General features: G+C 39.6%; 1 protein-coding gene across 1 annotated transcript in view; it reads left to right on the forward strand.

Annotated features, from left to right (window-relative positions):
• LOC123503545 overlaps nucleotides 1-13,436 on the forward strand; it is a 59,733-nt gene that overhangs the window by 41,711 nt on the left and 4,586 nt on the right. The gene's annotated exons all lie outside the window — the stretch shown is intronic.

Below are 13,436 nucleotides of genomic sequence, written 5' to 3' on the forward strand. Positions count from 1 at the left end.
ATAGAAAATAGAGAAATGAATTGAGAATGCACCAAATAAAACCCAAATTAACAACCTAAATAAACACACACATAAAGCATACAAAAGGACAATACAAGACAATGACGCAGATGGATGAGGTTTCAAGCGCAGCGCAAAATCTACCGGTGTGTCTGAGGTAGCGACAGAGGACGGTGTAATGTGAACCAATGCAGGAGTGGCGTGGCTGCTGGGGCGGTCGGTGGTGGCTGCCTGTCTGCGTCTCCGTCTCTGTCTGGCCACTCACTCACTGCACGTCACCTGTTGTGTTCTCAAGTGTGTCCTTGTGTCGGAACACCCTTGTCATTCTGCCCTGGCTTGCGGTGGTGGCCTCAATCAAGTTTTTCTTCCTTTATTTCTCTCTCTCTCTCTCTCTCTCTCTCTCTCTCTCTCTCTCTCTCTCTCTCTCTCTCTCTCTCTCTCGTTCTTAAAAGGTCTTACTTAATACTCGTCTTGTGTGTGTGTGTGTGTGTGTGTGTGTGTGTGTGTGCGTGCGTGCGTGCGTGCATGCGTGAGTGAGTGAGTGCGTGCGTGCTAAGTTCGTCACATTACTGTTCATTAGAATGCTGGGTGTCATGGTAATGGAAATGGTATGGATGATAATAAATGTTGATGATGATGATGATAGTAAAATAATGATAGGAGAAGGAGGGCAAGAAGAAGAGGAGGAAGAAGAAGACGTGAGAAGAGTCTGTAATAATAGAGTTAGAGAGAATTACAGGTTTGTTGTTGTTGTTGTTCTTTTCTGGTGATGCTTCTTAATTAATCCTCCAGCTCCCCTTCTCACTGTTATTATTATTATTATTATTATTATTATTATTATTATTATTATTATTACTATTATTGTTGAGTTCATGATATTTGGTTGTGTGTGTGTGTGTGTGTGTGTGTGTGTGTGTGTGTGTGTGGGGAGAAATGTCGCCAGATCTTCCACTCTTTAGGTGAGAGAGAAAAATAAAGAAAAAAACGCTAACACTGAGTACATTCCTGCGGTTGTCCGAAGGAGTCGCAGCAGCAGCAGGAGGAAGAGAAGAGGAGGTGAAGAGGAAAAAGAGGAAGAGGAGGAGGAAGAGAAGGAGGAGGAGCAAGTGTATAAATATTACTCGTACTCTCACGCGCACCTCTTCTTTTGTTTATTTTATTTCCCTTGTTTGCTTTTCCTCTACTTCTTTAGCCATTATTATTATTATTTTTATATTATCATTATTACTATTAATGCGATTATTTTTAACACTTTTGTTCTTCATCTTAATATGAATAGCGCCATTTACTTCTAAAAATATAACCTTTAACAATACAAAGATTTTTTTCCCTCTTTCATTTCTCAACGCGTCCGTCATGTGATCTTTTTTATTTTTCTTCTTATTTTGAATGACTTCTGATCCCTTCCTGGCCTTGGCGCTCGGAACACACACAATGGAGTCTGCACAAAATCTCTTTCTGGTCTTGTAACACTCGACATGATTCTCTCTCTCTCTCTCTCTCTCTCTCTCTCTCTCTCTCTCTCTCTCTCTCTCTCTCTCTCTCTCTCTCTCTCTCTCTCTCTCTCTCTCTCTCTCTCTCTCTCTCTCTCTCTCTCTCTCTCTCTCTCTTATCCTGTGTTCACCTCTCAGTCTCCGTATGGCACAAATCTTTGCTCGTAACGTGATCGCTCTTCTCTTTTCGTGTCTTGGTTAACATTCTGACACAAGAGTTTGAACAATAGCACCAATGTTCTTATTCCCTTCTTTATGTTCGTAAGCAAGATTTTTTTTATATATACACATAACACAGAGTATCTCCTTTATCCACCTTCCTATTTTTCCAAAAAGCAAACATTTTCATGGAGAAATAATGTGTATTTTTTATTTATTTATGTACTATCATTCTAACACGGCTCTTTAAATAATAATCCCCTCCTATTCTCCTATCAGTCTTCGCATGAGAAATATCAACAGTAAAATTATCTTTATCTTTCATTCTTTAAGTTCTCTTTCATCCTCATTCCTTCTATTCACCTCTCAGTTTTCGCATGACAGAGCAATATCAACAGTAAGATCATGTTTCTTTTTTATTCCTCTCAGTTCTCTTTTATCCATCTCTCATTGTATCAGTTTTAATGCGAATGTAATCTCTTGTCTATCCATATCCACTCCTCACTTTTATAACCATTGCAATGTACCTGGTCTGTATTTTTTTTTATCCAATCCTCAATAACATGACGGTTTTAATACTCACATGATATCTCTAACACGATACCTCCACTCCTTGTAACTTTAATTAATAAACTTCAGTAGACTTTTCACTCGGTCAACTATTTTTCTCTTCCTTCCCTAACCAGAAGTTGGAAGAGTGTCAGGTTAGCGGGAGAACTATACTAGATATACTTATCTTTTATGTGTCTTTTTATTTTCTTTTTATTTTGTAACGGGTACGTTTTATGGAGAACTTCGACATATACTCCTGCAAAAAAGAAAAAAAAAGAAAAAAAAATACGTGTGTTTCTATTTCTACACTTGGTTTGTCTTTCCATCTCTCAAAGTAAAAGAAAAATATGTAAAGTTGCGTGCGTTGGTGTATTCTCATGAGCATCTCTTCCCCTTTCTTTCTGGCTCTTCTTCCGTCTGACCTTATGAAAAATACATCTGCAATGGAGAAGCTTTACCACAGGAGACGGAGTTCGTGGTGAGTGTAGTTGCGAAGGTAGTGTAGAAAGAAGGATTGAAATGGAAGGTTAAATGAGAGAGAGAGAGAGAGAGAGAGAGAGAGAGAGAGAGAGAGAGAGAGAGAGAGAGAGAGAGAGAGAGAGAGAGAGAGAGAGAGAGAGAGAGAGAGAGAGAGAGAGAGAGAGAGAGAGAGAAACACTGAAAGCAGTAATTGATCATAAAGCTGTACTATTTTTTTTTTTTTTTTCATTTCTCTCTCACCCTGTCAAACTTACTAATACACGAGTTAGTATTATTTTTCAGTTCTCATTCCTTTTATCCATGTACTCTCTTGAGACCTTCCTACTGAAACAATTCAAGTCAGGAAGGGAGAAGTACAGAATCAGGCACGGAATTCCAGAGTTTACCTTGTTTATCTATGCAAACTAGATGCTTAAACTCCTCTGAATGTTGGCAAAAGACGAGCAAAGCAGTAAAAAGTTAAAGATATGCCAACCTTAACTCACTGCGCATAAGTCAAAGTTTCACCATCTTGAGTAAAGCAAAGATCAGCAAATCTCATTCTGACATATGGGTGGCAGTGGTGATCGATGCGTGGGTTAACTTGGCAAAACATGACCAAAGCAGTAAAAACATTAAAGACGCATGTAACACCTTAACTCGGCTGCACGGAAGTTACTTTTACCAACTAGAATAAACCAAAGATCACTAAGTCTCATTCTTATATATGGGTATCAGTGGTGATCAATACATGGGTAGATTCTCTTGGACTGTCTCATACACAGCTGGCCACAGTGACGAGCAGCAGTGTGATGACCGGTACCGATGTGTGTAGTATTGACCGCATCACTGCACCATTTTGCTTGCCCCGCACACCACACACCGTGACACTACACTCTGCCAAGGCAACACGTGGTACAGGCTGCGGGGGTGAGACTGTGAGGCGGCGGTAGCTCGGGTGATACTGGTAATGATGATGATTGCAGGATTAGAATATTAGACAGTAAGGGAAGTTGAAAGAAGCTGTTAAGCCTACACATGGTAATCCCTGGACGTACTTTCTTATTTCTACTTATCCATCAAGCATGCATGTGATAATCCCTGCATGAAACATAACATACTTATATTCACCTATCGTCCTCATCCATGAATATATCTGCATGAGTAACTCGAAAACTCTTAACAACATTAACTAAACTACATGTGTTATAAAACATTCGAAAACATTCTATCTCTTCCTATGTTGTGTTTTGAAATTATGATCAAAATTTGCACAAAACTATTTTCTTTAATATATTCAGTACTATTCAATTTCTTAAACAAAATCATTTATTTTTAGTCAGAATAGCGTAAATGTAAATAAAAATGCATTGAATTCCTAACCAACGATTATTTTTTTTAGCCTCTTGATTACAAAAAGTGTTACCAAGGCTTAGTATGACATCCTGAATGTTATGAAGCTGATGGCGCGATACTGAAAGAGAGGAGCTGAGAAGCCACGGTACTTAAAGGGTCAAGAAAGCCTTGGCCTCAGCTAAGAGCTTCAGGCTATCCACGATGTTTGAACCTGAGAGTTGTATGAGCTGAAAAAACAGTTGTGCGTGTGTGTGTGTGTGTGTGTGTGTGTGTGTCCCTCCTACATAAGAAAATTAATAAAAGATAAATAAATATTTGTATAATGGTAAATGAAATAGCTTCGCCTATCATATCTCTCTAGCGATAAGTATAACAACAACACCTGATTGTTACTACTTTAGGTATTCCTCACCCTCACCTAAGATTTCATCACCACTAGGCTGTTTCACCAACTTTGCCGCAGGAATTTTGCCACCGAGGCATGCGAACATTGTAATATTGTCACAGATTGATTCTTTCACTCGCTGACTGATCTACGTATCTTATTAAGAACGTTTAACATCTGTTAAAAGATTTTTACTTAATTATAATATGATAGAATAATACAATTATAAGTTAGATAATGGCTTTAGTGACAATGAAATAAATCTGCAACAAATTTTAAGACAAAGTGTCAGGGAGAGAATCATTCTATGATAATTACCATGTTCGTGTGTCCTTACTTGCCAAAGTCACTATGCCAGCTGAGGACACAGTGAAATATTAATCGTGCCATCATTTCATTTCATTATGATTCCGTTGTTGCATTAAAGTCAGTCATTCATTCGTTCTTCAAATTTTCCTCTTACCATTAAATTTTATGACCTTATTATTTGCAAGGTAAATACTGTAAACCCTTATTCCTAAACATTTTGTCGTCTTATCTCTTACATTTTAAAAAGTTGCAACAAAAACTACTGCAATTCTCAGGGAAGTTTTCATGATTCTAGAGAGTTTAACAGACATTTTGCACTACCATTAGCAAAACACTTAGGAGAACCCGAATGACAATCTCTCTAGGATCATAGTCTTGGTACGAGAGAGAACAGTGTTTAAGAATAGGAGCAATTATGTTCATGCCTGACTGTTTTGCTAAAAAGTTGACGGGGAGAAACATTGCTTCATTTCTACCCCGTTCGCCCACACACAGATTGCTAACAAAAACATGTACTTCAACAGACATTGTGTACTTGAATTTGTGTTCACGTCTGACTGCTTTGCGGAGGAAGATGACGGGGAGAAACATTGCTCTATTTCTATCCTATTCCATCCACATGTAGGTGTCTAGTAAAAGCGCATAGTTCACCAAAAACCCTCGCCATAGCCCCGGTATCGTCTCTACTGCTCTTCCTGTGTAATCCCATGTAATCCTTTTTTCTCACATCCCTTACCACTGTAGTAGACTGTAACGGCAGTCTGTGAAACCCCTTAGGAAGCACTTCTGGATTAGCATTAACGCATCCAGGCGAGTCTATGTAAGGACGCTATCTCGTGATCCAGTTACGGGTTGTGATGAATATAAATATAGAACCAGGGATGTTTTTTTTTTTTTTGGGTGTGTTTACTGTGAACTGGAGGGAATGTTGTTGATGGAAGGGATGTTGTCGTAGTAGTTGTTGTTATTATTGTTTTGTTGTTATTGTTGTTGTTGTTTTTGTTTTTGTTTTTGTTGTTTTCCTCCACCTCCTCTTCCTTTATCTTTTATTATTTTCTTCCTCTCCTTGTCTTTGTTATTTTCTTGTTCTTGAAAATTTCTTCTTCGTCTTCTTCTTCTTCTCCTTCTCCTTCTTCTTCTTCTTCTTCTTCTTCTTCTTCTTCTTCTTCTTCTTTATCTCCATCTTCTCTCTTCTTTGTTCATTACCCGTGGTGCACCGCAGACGGAGTAATTGGTGACCACGAAGGATGACTGACATATTCTGCTTTCGTAACATTTGTGTAGTCCTCTAATTATCTAATCACTCAGGTTATTATCTTGTCCTTCCTTTTCTTCTGCTTTAATCACTCTATGCCGTGTCCTCTACTTCTGCTTCATGACTTTTATCTCTCCACTATCTGCCTTAATCTAACTAATGCTATTTTTACTACTTGTATCTATATCATCACTATTTCTGTCATGTTTGTCTCATATCCGAAACATTCTTGCCAGATTTCACCACTTTTTACGACCAATTGCATAATATGATTTATATAACAACCACCATTAAAATATCTATCTTATTTAAATTACCACCGTTTTCTTTATCATGCTCTTGTAACCATTAGTATGCTTCACTAACTACTATCATATAATCTAGCCTACTCATCGACTCTACTCTCCTCACTGCCATTACGAACCTAATGCTACATCCTCTGCCTCACTCCGCTGACCACCATCAACATCATATTTCCATTTCCCATTTCCACTTCCCTGCTGCATCAACCAGTACTCTCTCATTTCGCCCCTGCATTACTGCCATCATAATCTTGGCAATATGAGGACCACCGAGGCTATACACACATTCTCTCTCTCTCTCTCTCTCTCTCTCTCTCTCTCTCTCTCTCTCTCTCTCTCTTCCGGACACCAACGGACAGAAATGCACTTACGTAGGTATTCACGGGCATATTTCTCGCGCTACCCTGCTGGCACAAGACACTGCGAGCCTTTATTTAGTGTGGTGGTGGTATTCTTGTGTACGTGGTGGTGGTGGTAGTAGGAGTAGTAGTAGTGGTAGTGGTAGTAGTATGTTCTTTCGGTATTCATTTATTTGCGTCTTACTCTCTGTATGATTTTGAAAACTTAATTGATTCAGGTTTGCAAAGTAGATATGTAATACTACTAGCAATAATAATGCAATAGCAGTGATGATGACGATAACAACAACAACAAGGTGTGATCCGATGTATACGAAGATAGAATACACCTATAATTAATATCCTTAGGTTATTATTATATCACTGAGCCATTTGAAAAGTAGTCCATTACTAATCTCGCAAGTTGCTAAGAGACAGCGCTTCACAGCGGCACAGCCTCCCCGGCGTCGTGATGGACCATTTAGAGGCCGTGAGGGAAGCCGCGCACCACACCCTCTCGTTCCGCTGGCAGTTTCATGACCCTAAAGTTAAGATGCAAGACCGGTGGGGGTGAAGTGTGCGTGCTTAGTGCGTGGCGGAGCGTGTGGCGGCGGCAAAGGTGCTAAGGACAAGGCAAAGCTGTTGTTCTGATGCTCGACCATGCAAGCAAAATGTCTGCTCTGCACTCGACCAATCTATGTATAGTCAAGAATTCGAAGGCCATTTTCTAAAATATTATTATTCCATATGGATTGCTTTTGAAAGTTACAGACATACATCATCACTCAGTCTTCAAGACAAGTTTTCAATTTATAATATAAAATCCTTGTCAGATTAACAATGATAATGAAAAATCTACTTGAAAGCTGTCAAAACTTTTAATAGAGCGAAAACTTAAGGCTGTCAACACTAAAAGAAAAAAAGTCGGTGAAAGAGACAACATTGTATAAGAGAAAAAAAATTGTGATGCCAACCAGAATTAGAAGACTAATATAAGACTAGATTTACTCTTGAATGAATAAGATATCCAGGGATAAACTGTCTCTCTGAAACAAGTTGTTTATTTATTTTGCTTTACTCATGAAATATGAAATGGCAATATTAAATTTGAATATGATAAAGGATTCGTAGTTTTCTCATAAGTTTGTTTAGTGTGTTTGTGGACTGCATTTCTTTCAGGCTGTGTGTTGTTATCTGTCAACATATACTGCTTGACTACAGCTCTCTTGCTGTAACTATTTTCAAAGTTTTATTTCTGTGATATTGTATTACGAAAATTTATTTCACTGTCATTCTAAAAGTTGTGATTAGTAAACATCTACATCTATCTATCTGTCTATCTATCTATACTCTGTAGCTACCATTGTTTTAGGCAGTGTTTTTAGGCTCGTGTCGGGGCGCCAGTTATGATCGATGAGAAACATGGCGAAAGATGAAGAAAAAGAACATTCTTGGCTGCTACACAAATTTGGTGCGCATCTCTCTCTCTCTCTCTCTCTCTCTCTCTCTCTCTCTCTCTCTGCGGCAAACACTAAATTTTCGTATCTTTGTGAGCAGCGTGCATGTGCCATAAGCTGCCGATAGTGAGATAAGTGGCTTGCCCCTGTGCCTAGTGTGCCGTCGTGCCCAGGGTTGAGAGGCTATACTGTTCCTCATCCTTGTTCGTGCCCGGGCGCCTGGGTACACACACACCCACGCAGCCACCTTGGTTGGGCCGAGGCACTGACGTGGGAACACCACCTGGCTCTCTCATAAACAAAGGCAAAGAGGAGGCTGCTTGGTGCGTGCTCTTTGGCGCCGTCTAGCTTATCTCACTGAAACACTTTGCTCTCTTACCACGACTGTTCTCAAGGGCCACAGAGATGATTAGCCGCATTCTCAAGAGTGTTTCTCGTTAATCTGTCACTAGGACCGTAAAAATACCCATGAAAACTGCAACTTCAGCTAAAGGTGTTGGAATGCAATAGAGGTGCAGTGCATAAGTGTTTCAGAATATTTTTAAGAGACCTTGGAAGTGATTCGGCCGGTTTTTATGATGTGTTTTTCATTTATGCTGTAAAAATGCATGCTAAAGTATCACTTGAATTTTTAAAGCATCCCTGAAAAGCCAGGAGCTTATCCTATAGTCTGTTGAAGAGTCAGTGGGAGGCATCGAAACGTCCATAGATGGGTAGGGAAGTAGTTTCGTTGAATAGATAAATAGATAGATAGGCAATATATATATATATATATATATATATATATATATATATATATAAAATTTCTCTCTCTCTCTCTCTCTCTCTCTCTCTCTCTCTCTCTCTCTCTCTCTCTCTCTCTCTCTCTCTCTCTCTCTCTCTCTCTCTCTCTCTCTCTCTCTCTCTCTCTCTCTCTCTCTCTCTCTCTCTCTCTCTCTCTCTTTGTATACCGCATCGTAGAACATAAAAGAAAATTCGGAAGAGACTAAGAAACAAATAGAAAAAAGAGATAGAAATAGAAAAAAACACGTCTCTGAGGATCTATTGCGGACAAAAGATAATTTTCCTCCTTTGAGAGCGACAAAGCTTTGGTGAAATCCAATCCTTTTGTGCTGAGCGTCTAGCTGGTTAAGGGAAGAGTTGACGTTATGTTCAAACACTCAAACACGGGACAGCAGCCTTCACTTTCCACCTTTCTGTTCCCATTTGTAGCATTTCCACGAATCCTCCTTTCTTTATCTCATGATCTTCAAGAATCTCGTAGCTGTTCGAATACCCCGCCAGTATTTTAAACGTTTTGCACTCTCATTATGTGCAATTATCAAAGGCCGTGTTCTTATGAGTGATTTTTCTATTGATGATGCAGAATATTTACAAAACTATCATTAACGCTATATACTTCCACTTGACTAGAGTCTTTCAGAGCACGCTCCCGGTGCATTGAATGAACTGTCATCTCTTCACCACCAATCTTTACTGTCCCTTAACATGACTATGATTCGTATTTTCAACAGTTTGGGACTCTTATCTCGACTATCTTTTAACAAGCTATAGTTAAATCACTGAAAAATTTTCTGTGTGATCCTCGTGAGATTTGAGTAAGAATTATGTCTAATGAACCGTAAATGGAAAAGAAGAAACAAAGATATAAATCATGAGAAACCAAGTAATTTAAATGGACTTTGAAAATAGTCTTTTATGAAAACCCAAAACAATCAAGAATATGAGCCTTAGCTGTGGCCTTGGTAGTTTTAGCTAATAATTACTTACTCCTCCCTCTGTGAAGTGTCAAGAGTATTATCAGTGGGGTCGATCACACCTGGGGCATCTTCCCGTGTGGCGAGGGTGTGAACGTTGAGGTGGCGTAAAGGACTTGCAAAAGGGGCTGTGTTTAGGTTATTCAGGGGTTCTAGACAAGCAAATTGGTTCTTCTTACTTCTACAGAATTAGTGGAATAATTAAAATTTATGCTGTGTTTAATTCGTGACTTCAAGCGACGTGAAGGTAATTTTTATAGGACTGAAGTTATTACATTATTTCAGTGTTTTAGAAAAGCAAATTGATTCTCGTTCCGTTTACACAGTTAGTAGAAAAAGTAAAAATTCAAGCTGTTTTTTACTCTCGACTTCATGCGAAAAATATCAGCCTTTTTCCTTCACGTCACTGTATTCAGTTTAAAATGGAAGGAATAGCTCTTTTTCGAGTACCACTGTATTAAGCACACCATGGCCATCAATAACCGTAATAGAGCATTGTCCAAAATAGTAATAGGTAATCTTTGCATATTATCTCCCGTCTTCATGAGAGGTCAATGTTTCTGATATCTCTTCTTTATCCATCCGGGTCGTGCTCTTGTTCCTCTGACTGCTGTATATCTTTTACATCTTTCTTTATGTAGTCAGTCCATCTCTGCTTCAGTTCTCTCCTATCTCTCCTGCTCTGCACTTTCGTCTTCATCACGCCTCTTCCTTCACAAAAGATTTGTCTCTTCTCTGCTTCAGTTCTTTACATCCTATAAATGCATCTTCCTTCCCCTTCAGTTATCATCCTACAAATGTTTCGCCTTTTCTCCTTCAAATGTTTTTCCTCTTCTCTTCAATATTCCTCGTCTTTCTTTCTCGTATGAATGTTCTATCTCTTGTCTTTAGTCCTTTCCTCCCTCCCTGCATCTCCATCTCCATCACTCCTTTCCCCTCACTGTCCGTGTCACTTCAGTCTTCCTTCCTATACTTTCTTGTACGTGAGGTTATATCATTTGCAAGGAGCTGACAACGGACCCACACTAGTCAGGAACACGCGATCCCTGCACGGAAGTTACCACGCTGCTGTCTCCTCTTCCTCGTTCCTCCTCCTCCTCCTCCTCCTCCTCCTCCTCCTCCTCCTCCTCCTCCTCCTCCTCCTCCTCCTCCTTCTGCGCCACCTCCTCCTCTTTCTCTTTTATTATTATAATTATTATTTTTGTTGTTGTTCTTGTTGCTGTTGCTGTTGTTGTTCTCATGAAGGTTAAAACTGGACCCTCTCCAGTTATTCCCGTCCTTCACCCCGTTTCTCCCTCGTAGACAAACTAATACAACTGCTCAGGTCAGGACTCTTTACCATACGTTAGATTAGTTCAGCCAGCCGCGTTTCATTGCACCATCTACTAGAATCCCCCTTGTATTTTTAGAGAAAGGTCACTGCAAGTAGGCCGCTGCTATCAAGGCGCGTGAATCAATACAGCTTGCTCACCTCTTTACTGCATGTTTGAACTGTTAAGTCGAGACGTTTTGCATTTTACTGTTTAGTCTAATTTTCTCCAGTTTCAAGAAGAGGGGAGCTTAAAATAGGGCGGCGCATTAATGACATGTGAAAGCGTGTGAATCAGTTACCAGGGGATGATTCACTTCCTCCTCCTCCTCCTCCTCCTCCTCTACCTCCTCTTCCTCCTCACTGCCAAAGAACGGGCGTGGAGGCTCCTTGGCTAACTCTAACCTTAAATTTTACGCGACTCCTCCGTCACCACATTACTCGTATGTATATAAAATCCATAACCTGAGAGAAAGAAAAAAAAAAGTCACGTTAAAGTAAGGAACAATTGAAGGCAGAGAGGGAAAACGGGTAAATATATTTCCTTTGACCTAAAGGGAAAAGGTAAAGGAATAGCTGAGAAAGAAAATAAAGAGAAAGAAAGTGAGGAATGGTAGAGAGAGAGAGAGAGAGAGAGAGAGAGAGAGAGAGAGAGAGAGAGAGAGAGAGAGAGAGAGAGAGAGAGAGAGGAAAATGATGCACAAATTACGACTTGTAGGTGAAGAAGGAAGACCAATAGAGAAATGTACCGTTGTAAAGACAGGAAGATCTTAGCCACCACCACCACTACCACCGAAAACAATAGCAGAAACTACTACTGCTACTACTACTACTATTACTACTACTACTACTACTACTACTACTACTACTACTACTACTACTACTACAAATATCCACTCTGTTCACCTATGCCGCCAAGAAATCACCACTACCTCGTGTTTAGCTGTCCGTTCCGTGTCACATCATACAACAATCAGCAGAGACTCAGCAAAGAGAGGAATCGTTACCGCTTGGGAGGAAGGAATGGGTTGTTCACGGCAATAAGTTATTCATTATGTCATAAGGTTGAAGGCCCTGACTGGATACGTGGCATTATCACACACACACACACACACACACACACACACACACACACACACACACACACACACACACACACACACAATGTCGAGTATTTGTTGTTTTGGGTCTGTTTCTTCGTCTTTTCAGCATTTTATTTAATTCCTTTGTCTTCTTTTCTTTCTCCTTTTCCTTTTCCTTCTCTTCCAACTTATTTTTTTTCTTATTTCTTTCCCGTTTTCTTCTCATCTTGCTCTTTTTCGTTATTTTTTTTTCATTTTCTCTTTAATTCACCGTGTTCAGTTGTCCTTCTGTTTCTTTCTTTTTTTTCGTCTTTTCTTTGGGTTTCTCATTTTTTTCATTTCTTTTCTCCTTTCGTTTTGTTCACTCGTCCGCCTTGTCTCTTTGTTCCTTCTCAGGGCCCCGTATTTCGAAACGCCCTGGACTTCCATAAGGATGATTTTCAAAGGTCACAGAGATGACTTGTCGTGTTGTCATTAATATTTTCCCAGCGATGATGCAATCTTTGTTAAAATATCATTGGAGTCGTGAAAATAGCCTTGAAAACCTCAGTAATTTCCACTAGATAATACTGTTGTCGAATGTACCCTTGGGACCGAAATATATGAGTGCTGTCACTGGAGCTTTAAAAGAGAATTAGATTAATATATGGTCAAGGATGATAGTTGGATATGGTAGGTATGTTTCATATATGGGAACTGCCACATGAAGACTTGGGCGTATTTCCGGCACCTACTTGAAATTTTTCAAAGGTTACAATAAAAATTTAATCATACTATAGGGAGCATTGCCTCTCTTAAGCCTTTCATTGCGATATAGAACTCCCACCTTAGAAAGCATTGTGCATAACCTTCACACCTCCTACAAGAAAGGAAGAATGGGCTGAAAGAATAGGTTTTCCAGTATTTAGCCAGTATAATCTTTAAAGATGTCTGTACAACAATTAAATGTCTCAAGAGTGCTTTGTATTGAAGTTAGACGGCGGCAAATTGCACTGCAGCTAGGGAATAATACTTTATAGCACGTCATATAAGTTTTAATAATAGCGGCACGTCTATAACCTCCCAGTTGGCAGTTGAATACGTAAAGGTTTTTTTTTTCCAGATTCTCAGAGAAGACGCTAATATTCTTTTATAAGAAATCGACGCTAGCGAGTCTAGTGGTACAGGATTTGAACCCGAGCAGCGCGCAGGGGTTCGAATCCTATCCACGGTCTGAGATTATG

This window comes from Portunus trituberculatus, chromosome 14, assembly GCF_017591435.1.
Source record: "Portunus trituberculatus isolate SZX2019 chromosome 14, ASM1759143v1, whole genome shotgun sequence".
Taxonomy (NCBI): domain Eukaryota; kingdom Metazoa; phylum Arthropoda; class Malacostraca; order Decapoda; family Portunidae; genus Portunus; species Portunus trituberculatus.